Source organism: Chlamydotis macqueenii, chromosome 14 (assembly GCF_036417535.1).
Source record: "Chlamydotis macqueenii isolate bChlMac1 chromosome 14, bChlMac1.mat, whole genome shotgun sequence".
NCBI lineage: Eukaryota > Metazoa > Chordata > Aves > Otidiformes > Otididae > Chlamydotis > Chlamydotis macqueenii.
In genome coordinates this window covers 17,477,035-17,490,252 of record NC_141569.1, presented here as the reverse complement: position 1 = coordinate 17,490,252, position 13,218 = coordinate 17,477,035, and positions in this window count along the sequence as shown.

The following is a 13,218-nucleotide window of genomic DNA, read 5'->3' as shown; positions in this document are numbered from 1 at the left end:
CTGCCAGAAGAAAAAACACCCACGTCGTGCAGCGACTGAACAAACACCGCAACGGGGACGTGCCATCTCCCGAGCGGAGCTGGTCGCACGCACGTGCACGCTCACGCAGAGGCCGTGGCCGCAGCTGAAAACCAAGGACAACGAATATGGAATGGATCAGGAAGATAAATAGCAGAAAATCAGGAACAGTCCGGTCCCACACTTGCCATTTGTTAGAGAGAGGAGAAGTAAATGGGATTCACATGTCGAGCATTAGCTGGTTGTTAGTCTGTAAGATAATATTAACTTTAGTGCTCGCCGCTTTACTCCGCTTTTCCGAAGGCAGTTCCAGGAGGCACCCAGCCTGTAATTCAGGATGGCACACACTGTGTGAAAGAGGCTTTGGCACCGGGGCCTACCAGCACGTCAAGGTGATATTAACATCATAAAACGTTTGGAGAGGGAGCAGGAGCTCATAAATTAATGCATTCTACCGGTTTAATGCTAGGAGCTAACAACGCGTTTCCTGTTCGGCTGATCGTCCCCGCTGCAGCCTAACAGCTGTTTTAAAGGTGCTGTGAAATTAAAGAGGGGGAAGATGATTGTCTTTAAATCAATGTTTAATGATGTGTTATTAGGAGAAAAGTCTTCCTCCGGCAGATGTTAACATGCTGAGGATGGAGGGGAGGTTCCCAGGCTGCCTGTGTCCCATCGGTCTCGCCCCGATGTCCCTGGCGTGGGGCACGGCTCACTCAGCACTGGGTTTGGATGAGGGCTGGCACTGGGAAAGGTTTTGCCCACGTCTCCGCGTGGGTGCTGAGGAAACTCCTCTGGGATGCTGAATTCATAGAATCATAGAATCTTTAACGTTGGAAAAGATCTCCAAGTTCGAGATGCAAGGTTTTCAAGCCATTTGAGTTGTGACTCTGGCGAACGCTGAGAACCTCCTGCCCGTGCTCAGCGCAGCTCAGGGCTGCCAGGATCCTTCCTCCATCAGACATGGATGCAGGAATATCCCCTGCCTCAGGGGTCTCTTTCTGGGGGGACAAGCTCCGAGTGGTGTCCCTTTTAGCGGGGGATCAGAAGTCAAACTGGTCAAAGACCACACAGCGAAGGAGGGGCAGGGCTGGGGGTGGCCTGTGGACCTTTGGGCTGCAAGGGCAGATTTTATACAGACCCCATCCCTCCTAGATGAGGCGACGATCCTCGCGACGTGTGTGTACTGGGCTGGAGCCTGGCCAGGCTCTGCACTGGTACAGGTCAGTCGGACTGAGACACAGAGACCGTGTACTAACAGCAAGCTCCAGGTACTAGAAAAAAAACCAAAACAAAACATAGCTTTGCGGCAAGATGTAGGAGTGAACTTCTGGATGTGGTGCCTGAAATAAGGTGGAAACAGAAGCTGTGAGTGTAAATCTTTCTGCAGGTGCCTAGGTTGTCTTATTTCCTTTGCGGTTGATCCACAGATGGATTAATTAGTGACAGTGTCTGTGCTTCAGCTTCCAGTGTAAAAGATGGCCACCATCTTTTGTAGGGGCTGGTAGGAAAGGAGGCGAGAAACTCTTCAGTAGAGCTGTTGTGATAGGATGAGGGGTGATGGCTTTAAAATAGAGGGAGGTAGTTTCAGACTGGACATAAGGAAGAAATTTTTCCACGAGGGTGGTCGAGCACTGGCCCAGGTTGCCCAGAGAGGCAGTGGATGCCCCATCCCTGGAAACATCCCAGGCCAGGTTGGCCGGGGCTCTGAGCAACCTGATCTGGTTGCAGATGTCCCTGCTCCTTGCAGGGGGGTTGGACTGGATGGGCTTTGCATGTCCCTTCCCACCCACACAATTCTGTGATTCCATGATTCTATAAAGCTTCTCCCACAGAGAAGACATCAGATGGACTCAGATGCCAGCAACACAGAGGAGCTTGTGCCCAGAGACACTGAGGAGCGCACAGCGTTGCTGGGAGTCGGGAGGGGAGGGTCCTGCTGCCAACCAAACCAGCCTCAAAGTATCTCCAACCTAACCCAGTTTCCAGAAGGATGCTTTCCACAGCCAAGCTCGTGTTCTGTGTGATGGTGGCACAAATTGTTCCTACACGAACAGAAGAACCCCGTGCAATTGTTTTTTTAATCACAAACATTCATGAAAATGTTTCCAAATATAGCGAAGAAACGACTTTCCAAACTCGCTCATTCCTTTATTTGCAGTCTTCCCTGTTAGAGCATCCTTGGAGTAGGGTCTAAGAGGCCGCACTGTTTTTTTGGGAGAAACTGGGATGTTTGGAACATGAGTGGATTGTAACCTTTCTAAACTTCCCAGAAGAGGCAAAATGTAAAGGAATAATTTTTCTTTTCTGTGCACACACATTTGTGTTGGAGCCAAATGGAAAGGAGAGCTCAGGAAAAAAAAAAAGACAAATTGTTTGGAAAATATTGTCCTTCCCAAGGCAGACCTAACCATATGGGGGAAGGGAGTCAATACTGAAATTTTCCCTTTATATTCGAGTCCAGCAGCCCTCCCATTCACTCTGCTGGGAGGTTTGTGTGAGTCAGACCTGCAAGATCATCCATTCAGGGAAATATTTCCAGCGCTTCGGTCCCCTCCCTGCTTCACTCCTATTTCCCACTGAAAGGAATAGGAGCAAAGTGGGGATTCCCCCTCAGATTTGTGGTAAGAGCAAGGGGATGGGACCCAGAGGTGTCCCTGTCCCTCCTAACCTCACCCACAGCCTGGCATCACTGCCGATGGACTACAGCGAAGGAAGAGGCAGAGCAGCTCCGTCACTTCGAAAACATAGCTGTGATGTTATGCAGACAGTTGTGGAAAGCAAAAAGCATGCTGGAGCAAGGAAAGTTGAGTATGAGGACCAGGAGACGTCCTCTTTCCAGCCCTGCCCAGCCTCCTGGTTTGACTCCAGCAAATCCCATGAGGTTTATGTGCCTGCAACCAACGACGTCGACCTCCCCCCAGGGTGTGGGCAGGTTAAGGCAGGAAAAGGTGTTAGGCAAATGGAAGAAGCTATAAAAGAGCAGAGTTTATTGGCAATTTGGTCATGCTTATGGAAGGCTGCCGTAGCCGCACTGGATGGATGATGCTAGACCTGATTTCTGTGTGGACAAGATGACGGATGCATTGCTGGCAGGATGGGAACACAGAAAATACTTGTTGTGGCAAGGAAATCCCTTCACTCCTTTTAAATCACCAAAGTTATCATCATTGTCATCTTTAAATAATAAACAAAGGCCATGTTTACTCATCTCTAAATGCTAATGGCGGCATTTATGCGACAACAAAAAAAAAAGCTGCAGCAATTTTTCGTACATCGGCAATTAGCAGCGCGCAGAGTGTGCAAAATGCTTTGAAATGAGATGTTGGGAAAGAGCATTTTTTTTTTTTTTTGGTGTGTGTGGTTGTGTTTATTCCCTGGTGACATGCTGCTAACAAGCTGCAAATGAAGGATCACCCACAACAAACAAAAACAAACAAACAAAGTTTTGTAGAGAGTGGTAATACTTAGTTTGATTCTCTTAGGCCTTTAAAAATAATTATAGCCCTGCTTGGGACAACTGGAAAGGCCACATTTACTCCAATAAAACTGCCTGTTATTCTTCAAGAATGACATTTGGAGATGATTCCTTATACAATGTAGACATTAATGGGTGTAGATCTCAATCAATGAAATATTGATGCGTTTCTCGTCTTTGCATGAGCAGGGTTTTGGATTCTGCAGCTTGCGGTCAGCTGTTTACTTGCCAGTTAAATCGCAACACGTTTAACAACTTTCTAGAGATCTGTCCAAGGACTTACTGCCAAAGAACAGGATCCTGGGGATTTGGGCATTAGGGAAAAGTTACTTGAGGTCTAGACATGGATCTAAGTATCTCTACTGCAGTTTATTCCATGTAGATTTTGGGGGAAGTGATGAACGGCACACGTACCTTTTGAACTGACACACCGACGTTGCAGGTGACTGAGGGCTGAGATGTGCTGTGTGCTGGGGACTGTCCCTGGGTATGTGCTTTATTCCTCCCTCTTCCCCGGGGATTGGCTTTGGGCTGTGGTGAGAGTGGACTTTGGTCTGGCCTGGCCACTTTTCATCCCCTGACGTTACACGTTGCCGTGGACTGAGATTTTCTTAGAGCCAGGATTGCCTCCTCGCCAGCCCTGCGGGACCTTCTCCATCTCGTGTTATTATTGCCATATCTATTACAGTTAATGACTTCCAAAGTTGTTCTAATACTGTTTAAGTGCCTGATGATCCATCTGAAACTCATCTCCATTCTGCGTGCAGGTCCCCAGCGTTGAGCTGTACAGGTGACCGCTCTGGCCTGTGCGTGGAAATGAGGTAAATATGCGTTATTTGGCAGGAGCTATACAACGGGCGGCGCTTTCTGGCAGCGTACGCAGGGCCTCATACAAATGAAAGCTGATGGCTTAATATTTTGTTACATTTTTCCCACCAGAGTTATTACCTCCTAATTGCAGGGATGGATTAAACTGGAGAGAGTGTGCTGGTTCAGGGAGAGGCTGCCATGCGTCAGCCTTGAGCTGTCACCGAGGAGCAGGGGCCAGGGGGCTCCCCTCCAGCTCACACTTTCTGCCATGGCCATGGATGAAGCTGGGGTTAAACATGGGCTGGCGTTGCATTTCTGAGGGAATTTTCACCTTCTGTGCCGTTCTGGGGCCATGGGAGGATGCAACGTTGATTTCTCAATATGCATCTCTTTATTCACGGGTCTACCATACAAAGCTGTATTTAGAGATTTAACTGCCAAACCTGCCCCCGAGATCTGCTGAATTCAGTGGGGCAGAAAGGAGAGGCGACTTCTAGAGGGAACCTGAGCTGATGCGGCAAAACATCATTTTATCCACCTTTGGGTGTTTTACAGCAGAGCTGGGCACCGGGCTGAGGATGCTCACGGTGGATTTGGCAGCTGCACGTGTAAAGATCTGCTGGATCTTGTTCTTCCCGAAAGCTTTGCACCACGTGAGCTTCCTCAACGAGCTCCCCGTGCACTACGCTAAACCGAAGATGCTTGTAGCAACGAAAGAGCAAGAAAATTAATGAGTTTGAGTGCAAATACTTGGCATTTAGAAAGCAAATCAATTGTCCGTGTGTGTATGAAAAACACCTTTAGCATTTTTGCTCTCCCAAAGGGAATGTCTATGGAAGAAGACAAACCTGGAGCTCTCCCAGCGACTGGGCTGACCACAACGTAATCACCCAAACTGGGTACGAGGTTAAAACTAAACACCTGCGTGGAAAGTGTTTGCAGAAGAGAAATCCTCATTTGCCTGTGAGGAGGAGAATAAAGGCATTCATCCAGCTTGATGAAATACCGTGAGATCTCTGAGTGGGAAGTGCTAAGTATTACAATTATTATTTACTATATATTAATATTTGTTATTCAGGAGGATTTGTGTGTGGAGAGAACTTGGAGGGTCTGGTCTGGCTCTGTATGCTGGGACTCTCGAGGGATTTTTCAGTGTCTACCACAATTATGGATGAGGACTGAGTGAAACCTTGTGGTTTTACTCTACAAAACATTAAATTCAGTGACTGCCCACGTTTTCTGGGAAAAAAAAAAAAGAAAAAAATGTTTCAGAATGTATTTGAACAGTATTTCAATGGTGTGGCTGGACCACAGTATTTTTTAAAAGGGATCACACATGGCTATGAGGGAAAACTGTAGGCTTAGGCTCCTGATGGTGAAATCAAGCACTGCGCGTGAGGGTGTCAGGTATTTTAATCCTCCTCTGCCTCCCCCAGCCTGCAGAGAAAATCCAGCTGCACACCCTGAAAACACCTCTGTGTTGTTCGTAGTGGTTGATGTTTTGTGTGAAGATGTACCTGGCCAGGGCTTTTCCTGCTTCACCTTTCGGTACCTGCAGAGCGCTTCCCCATTGACCTGGGGAAGTTGGATTCTCGTGTTTTGAAAGATGACACGTCTTTCTGGGCGAACTGCAAAAATTGCCAAAAAACATTTAAGGTGTGTTTGTATAATTGCTTACTGTACGTCGCCAGATTAGCGAGTGCATTTAGATGTTTAGTTTTAAGGACCAGAGTTTATTCTGCTTCATGCTTAAGTAAACACTGGAAGTTCGGATCCTCCGCACCGGATAAGACCTCTGGTTCATCAGGTCTGGTCTCCTGCCTCTGGCAGTGACTCACATCTGATAGTGGGAGAAGCTGCCATCCTGGGCTGCAGACCCTTTAGTTTCACATCATGGCACCTTCCTAGCTTTAATAGACCACAAAATGTTAGAAATGCTTCTTCAAAAGACCCTCATCCTCTTCGACGATAGCGCCTGCAGAACTGCTGCTGCTCGGTCTTTTCCACGTTGTGGCCGTCCCGGCACGCTGCCATGAGAAACCTCCTGTGGTTTCTGTTTTTGCATGTCCCGGAGTAGCTCCTCCCTGGTCCCAGGTCACAGCTCACACATGGAGAAATCGCTGGTATTAAAGACTGCAGGTGGGAAAAGCATTCCCCGGATTTACTCCAGTGTTCACAGCCACTCCTCCCACCGCTACGGTGCGTCTGAGCCGAGTTGCGGTTTGGTTTTTTTAAACTTCAACCTTTATGTGACATATAATGACTCTAAACGGCGTTACACGCCAAGATTACAAGGTACAACATGAGGTGAAACAGTATATGGGAAACGAGGATGCATGAAAGGTTTTGTACAAAGGAAGTAACCCACTACATAAACCAGGTAGTTGCTCAGGGCAAACCTTTAGGATTTGATGGACTATTCTCCCTGGGATCCAGTGTTAAAGAGTGTTTATTTATTATAGCTCCCTAGTCCTCCTCCTCCTCCCACCATGGCCCAGCCTTGGGGCTCTGAAAGATTCAGAAATGCCACTTCTCCCTGACAGCCTCTTCACCACTTGAGGATCTCCATCAAAGGCTGGAGCTTGGAGCTGTGCTGCTCTCCTACTCTCTGCTCTAAATAAACAGGAGAAACATGGTAGAACTGTGAAGATTTAGCACTCCTGCCCTCAGGAAACGCCTGTGTGGTTGCTCTGTCCCCTGGTCCCCTGCGTCCACGTGTCCTGGTCCTGCCACCGCATGACACCGCTGTCCTGAGGGCTTGCAGCCGATGCTTTTCGCAAGAGCTATGAAAGGTGATATTGTTCCAGTTCTGCTACCACCTAACGCTGCTGCTGGGTGTTTCCAATCCCCCAATGACAAACGCAAATGCAGTGAGTCAGATCCCCATGGATGGCTCTTCCCAGGTGCCTTCCTCTTTGTTTGGTGACTGACTCTTCCTCATCAAGGCTGGATGGAAGCTCTCCCATGAAAATGACTGGAAATCCTGTTTTCTGGAGGAGGTCAGTGGTTTATGGGGCACAAAAGCTTCCTAGTTTGACTGAAGGAGTACTTTGACGCTGAACTGAGGCCAGTCCAGGTCCCTTGTATGACAAGAGAGGCAGCAAAAAACCAAGGATATTAGCTGTGAGCTTGCAATGCTCCCATTCCCTTTCTTTTTTTTTCAGTGCTTCATTTGAATCAACTTATTTCACATTTCTCCATTTCATGCTATTGAACTGCAAATTTAAAACCAGTGCAAATTATTGATCTCTACTCTTTTTTTAATTTTTTTTTTTTTTTAAAGTTTGGGTTGTATTTGTTTTGGTTGGAATTTGGGAGAAGTGGCTGTGCCCTGAAGGCAAGAGGTGTGACCCACAAAGCAGGCTACATCCCTAATCCGGTGACACTCCTGGCAGGGCTGGGAGCTGGGAGTCTCTTTTGTCTCTGACAAAAGGAGCATCATGTTAGAAGCATGTATTACTTGATAAGATATTCCTCCAGTATAGACAGAAAGGAAATAACCTTGGAGGCCAGAGACAGAAATTACATTATCCATTACGCCTGGCAGCGCATAGCCCAGGGTTTAGTCATGGGTAGTCGTAACCTTGTAAACTGCTGCGCTCCCATGGCTCCCCTGAAAGGATTATTCTGCAGCCTAACACATTTCATCATTGGGAAATATTTCCTGATATTCAGCCTAAACCCTTCCTTTCTTAATCTCATCCCATTACTCTTAGCTATGCCCCACGTATAACAGTAAATAATTGCTCTCCCTCCTTGATGTTTACAACCTCCAAATACTTGCAGGCTGTTATCGTGTCCCCTTGGTCATCTCCTAGCTGAGCGATACGTATTTGGCTCTTTTAACCTCTCCTTAGAACTCAGCCCACGCTCTCCATCCTGGCCGCCCTGTCATGGTCCTCTGCTTTTCCCCAAACCCTTTCCCAGTCCCTTCCCCATCCCTGTTCTGCCCCGAGGGGCTCTGACCAGGATGCAGCCTTCCCCGCACAGCGCCCGCAGAGCTGGGCGGGCAGGACTGTCCCAATGGGGTGTCCTTGGGGACACACAATTGTCTCCATGACCTGACCAGGCTGTCACCCTCCCGCTCCTCATGGTGCTCCTTTCCCATCTCCTGCAGCTTCTTAAGATGGAGCCAAGCATGGACCAAACCATGTTTTCAACCTGCTTTGCCTTTCATCTTCCAGACCGCTCTCCCGGGAGCCCTCCCGCACTTTGCCCACGGGCTCCGTGGCTGCGGGACGATGCTGTGAGGTGCGGGGTCCCTCTTCCCCAGCACTCAGCTCACCTGGCGGCAGCTGTGAAACTTGAAACACCTCCTTCCAGCCCAAGGCAGGCTGGCTGCTAATTCCTCCCGTGTAAATTCACACCCAGAGCTGTTTTCTGACAGCGGACGGAGGGCAGGCTGGGAGAGGGCTGCCCAGCCACTACAAATTAGAGCGTTGAGTGGCAACTATCACGGGGATGCTGCTCCCTTCTCCTGTAACGCCGAGCTGCCCCAGGCTGCGAGCTCTTGATGCTCATCGCAGTCATCACGGTATTTTCCCCTCGGTGCACCGCAGTTAATTATTTCTGTGTTGGGTTGCAGCTATCATCTTCCCCTGACCTGCAGCGCCGGCAGCAAAGACAAGAGGGAGAACAAGCAGGTGACTGGGAGTCCTGCATGCCGGGAGTGGGGCAGCTGGCTCCATGCACGCCCTTTCCCTCCGGGATTGTTTTTCCAGCGCTGGACAGTATCTTGGCAGTAGGATTTTTGCCTTCCTCCTTCTTCAGCATGTGAGGCTTCAAATTTGTAGCTCCCTTCCCAAGGTGCTGTGAAACGGAGTGGCCAACCTTTTTCCCAGCGTAGCACCCAGCTCTCGTTTTGGTGGTGGTGACATAGGTGGGAGCTTGGTTGTGTTAAGCATCTGTGTGTACCCCAGGCCAGACGTGCCCTTGGAAAGCCTCGTTTCACCTCTTCCCATTGCTAAACCATCAAGCAAGGGCACAGCTTCACGGGCTGGGTCCTGCGGTGGCGGAAGAGGCGGCTTGCAGCTGGATTTGGAGCATTGTTCCTTCCCGTAGTTCAACTGGCCTGCAGAATGGCACCATGCTCGGCATCACACACACAGACTGGCCAGTCAGCCGTCGGGCCAGAAAGTGTTTTACCCCTCAAAATATGCTTTGACTAGCATGAAACCGGCACCTCCTTATAATTACGGAGTTGGGGAGTTGTATTGACAACGTGAGTCATGCTGCCAGCTTTGTGAAGTTGGCTGCCCGTGTTATGCACACACGCGCTCGAACACATGCCTAGTGTGAAGGGCTGCTCTCACGCTTTCCTTCTCCTGATTTTAGCAAATTAATATTATTAGAAATGCACACAAGTCAATCTGAGTGGTTCACTGGTTTGGGAAGTGTAACTTTGTACAATTCTTCTAAATTTGCTGTAACCTTGGGTATTTCAACAAATATCAGGGCCTTTTTTTTTTTTTTGTAGTTGGCAGCCCAATAAATCAACAGCTATTGACAGCTATTGATTCTCTCTGTTTTATGCGTCTGGACCTGACTAAATTTGGGACTTAATTTGCATTTTTCTTTTGCAATAAAATATTTCAATTTACTGTGTACGATTTTGTTGGCATCAGGCGGTTTCGGTACAGCAAATGGTTTGATGTTGCATGTGTCCTGTTTTTTTTTTCCAAGAGTTTTGCTCAGCTGCATGTTTGCACAGCAGAATACTTTCTGCTGTTCTTCCTCGTACCTCTTCTTTCAATAAACACCGTTTCACTGCGCTCTGACAAGCTCATACTGCTCCAGTACAACAACTTGCCCATACATATTGTGGTGGTGTGTTAAAGAGCTCCCTCATTATTTCGCTGCAGTGTGTATCGCCAGCATTTGTCGAGGCTTGTTCGATTCAAACGTGTTTGTCTTATCAGAGGGGAAAAAAAATACAACCAGCCCTTTAGAACTGCCACTGAGGACAATTAATAACGTTAAAAGAGCAAAAAGAATAAAAACGCACCGTAAGGAATGCCTTGTGTTGTGGCACCAGTAAGGAAACAAGGTACTGGAGCCAATTTGGAAACAAGCTGTTTGTCCCAGGCTGAATGGGACTGAGGTCAACCCTGCCCTTCGTCCAGGCGAGCGGATGGCTGAGAAATGTGCGCTCCTCCTCCTCAGAGCCATTTCAGTGTAATGGAAGTATTTCATCAATGTTTGAGCCATTTGCCAGGAAAACTTAAAATCCTAGTGAAAAATCTCCAGCGGTATTCAAAACATCCCCAAGCGCCACCAGCTCCATGACTATTTGGAAGACCTGCATTAAACATTTAATAGATACAGTTTTCCTCATTTAAAATTCACACTTTTAGGCAAAAGCAGCTGAAAAGCTGAATTTTGTACTTTCACCCTTTTGTTTTTCATGGTTGCAGGAGGAAAAGAGTCAAGAATTTAAAGTCCTTTACCTACAAGCCTTAATATTAATCTCCTATCACAAATACTGATTTTATACTGACATCGTCTCATTCATGTTGCCGATGCCACGGAAATTACACAGATGTTATCTCCGCCACAGAAAACTTCCACGGAGCTCTGGTAAGGTGAGGAGGCTATGTCAATCTTCTGTAGTGGTTTTACACCTGCAAAGCCCCCAGATTCGGTTGCTCTCCAGGGTGAGTGTGGACTGTCACTTCTTGCCTTTTTTGCCTCAGGAGCCCATCAGTAAAATGGATGTCACCGTATCCCATTTCAAAACGCTTGGTGGTAGCTGCTGCTGGTGTTACAAGAGTATTCCCAGCCGGCTCTCATACTGGATTAATTTAATTTTCAGATGAGAAAAGTACACAGTTTTTTATTTCTCAAGTTATACTTTAATTTCTTATTGCTTTATTCAAAACTCTGCCATGACCCAAATCTGAGCTATATCAGCTCTAACTCCAGAGGATTCCAATACACGTGCAGTGCAATCTGAGTAGCAGAAGGTAAAGAAGATGACTTTAAATTTGCTAGAAAAAAGCAGATCACTGGCTTTTGGTTAGCACTTGCTTTGCTCTTGCCATCATACAGTGCAAAACCAGGAGCTCCCCTTCCGTGTGAATTTGAAGCTACTCAGCCTGACTCTCTGTACTTTGAAACTGCTCTGAGAAGCAGAAAGCCAAACTTTGCCTTTGCTTAAATCGAAAGATCTATGAAAATGATGAAGCTCGGCTAGCCTGGCTTTTTGAGTGTTTGGAAGGGCAGAGCGTGGTTGAACACCCTTGACTTCCAATCTTTTTGGTGCTTTTTACCTGCTGACTTCTGTGGAAACGCACAGTTCTGTGCTATGTGGAGCTCACGGGGTCTCTCTGGAGACAGAGGGTCCCTTTGTTTTCAAGACAGAGAGCGAACAAGACCCTAAGGAGAGGACCCCTTCCTAATTCATGAAGGACAGATTAAAATGGCTTGAACCAGATATTGCTGTAGCGTGGGGAGCAAATGTGTGCATGGCTTCTTATGAGCCTCTCTTTCTTTTCCTTCCTCAGCCTGCAGAGATTCCTGGCAGTGGGATGCAGGGCTGTTTGTACTACTGATGTGGTGCTTTTCTACTCTTACTAAATGGAGCAGAGCAATTCCCGTCGCTCTCAACCCGGATTGCGTTGCCAGAGCTCAGTTCACTTGGAAAGCTTTGGTCTGATCGCACACATTCAGCACACGCTCTTTTAAGCGGTTTCCAGCACTCTCCATAGAAAGAAGGGGAAAGGATAATAATTCTGTGGAGATTTTGGAAAGAACTGAGCATAACCTTGATGTCCAGGCTGACATTCAAGATCTTGAAGGCTATGTGCTTTGCTGTTCTTTTGTACTGCTCCAAGGCAATGGACCAAGGCAAAGATAATCTAAGGTAGTTAAAATCCTCCTTTCCAAGAACATCTCCGCACACAGGTCCGTCCTGTCATCGGTACTTTTCTTATTGCTCTCAGTGTGTGCAGAGGTCTGCATGAAAGCAACACCTGCTTTTTCTCCTTCTCTACCATTTCATTCCATTAAATGCATTCTTTCCTGAAATGCTCTGAGACGACACGTTTCCAAACCTTGACACACTTGGATTTTACTGAGTTCTTTGCACATGTCCCTGGCAATGGCCTGCAATCCTTAATTATTACCGTTAGCAGGGGTTCAGTACAACAGAAATCAAAACTTGAGCACCAGAGCTGGTGTTCCCTCCTGAAGCCGTGATTTCACGACTCTCTCAAATAGACAAGGCTGCCAAGGATGTGAGTCTGTGCTTCTCCAAGTAAGGCTTCTCCCTGCTTCCCCGTGACCACGCTGTTGGTGTCCTGGTGATCCACCAGGTCCACAAGACCCAGGATGGGTTAAATCAAATGAAGTATGAGCAAAAAATGGGGAGTTCCTTGACATTTTTCCCTAGGGGTCTTGGACCTGACCTGGAAAAAAGGTGCCCCAAGGAGGCTGAGCATCTGTCTTGCAGGGATGTGGCAGAGCCCGTAGCACGTTGGCTGGGACCGGTTCTCACCCTGCAGCATTAGGGGTTGGTGCTGGATTACTCAACCCTCCCTTTCTTTAACAACCAGAAAATTTTCCAGTGTGCCCCATAAGCACTGCAGTCCTGGTAGGGAGCACGGTGACGGTGACTATTGTATCGGCGCTCACTAAATCTTTCAACAGTTCTGGGTATTTGGGCTCATGCCCTGGGGAGCATTTCCATCCCTGTTGCTGTTGCTGCACTTTGTCCCTGCAGTGGCTCTGCTGAATCCTTTTCCCAGTTCAGATCCCTGCTCCCCCAGGAAATAGGTTGCAATTGCTCCTTGCTTCCTCCTGAGAGTTTCCCTGTACGAGCCTTGAATTTTAGAGGAAACACGAGCAGCTGCTATAAAATCTCAATCATCTCCTTTGTCCCTGAAATAGCATCCTGTAAGCAGTAAATTCTGTATCCT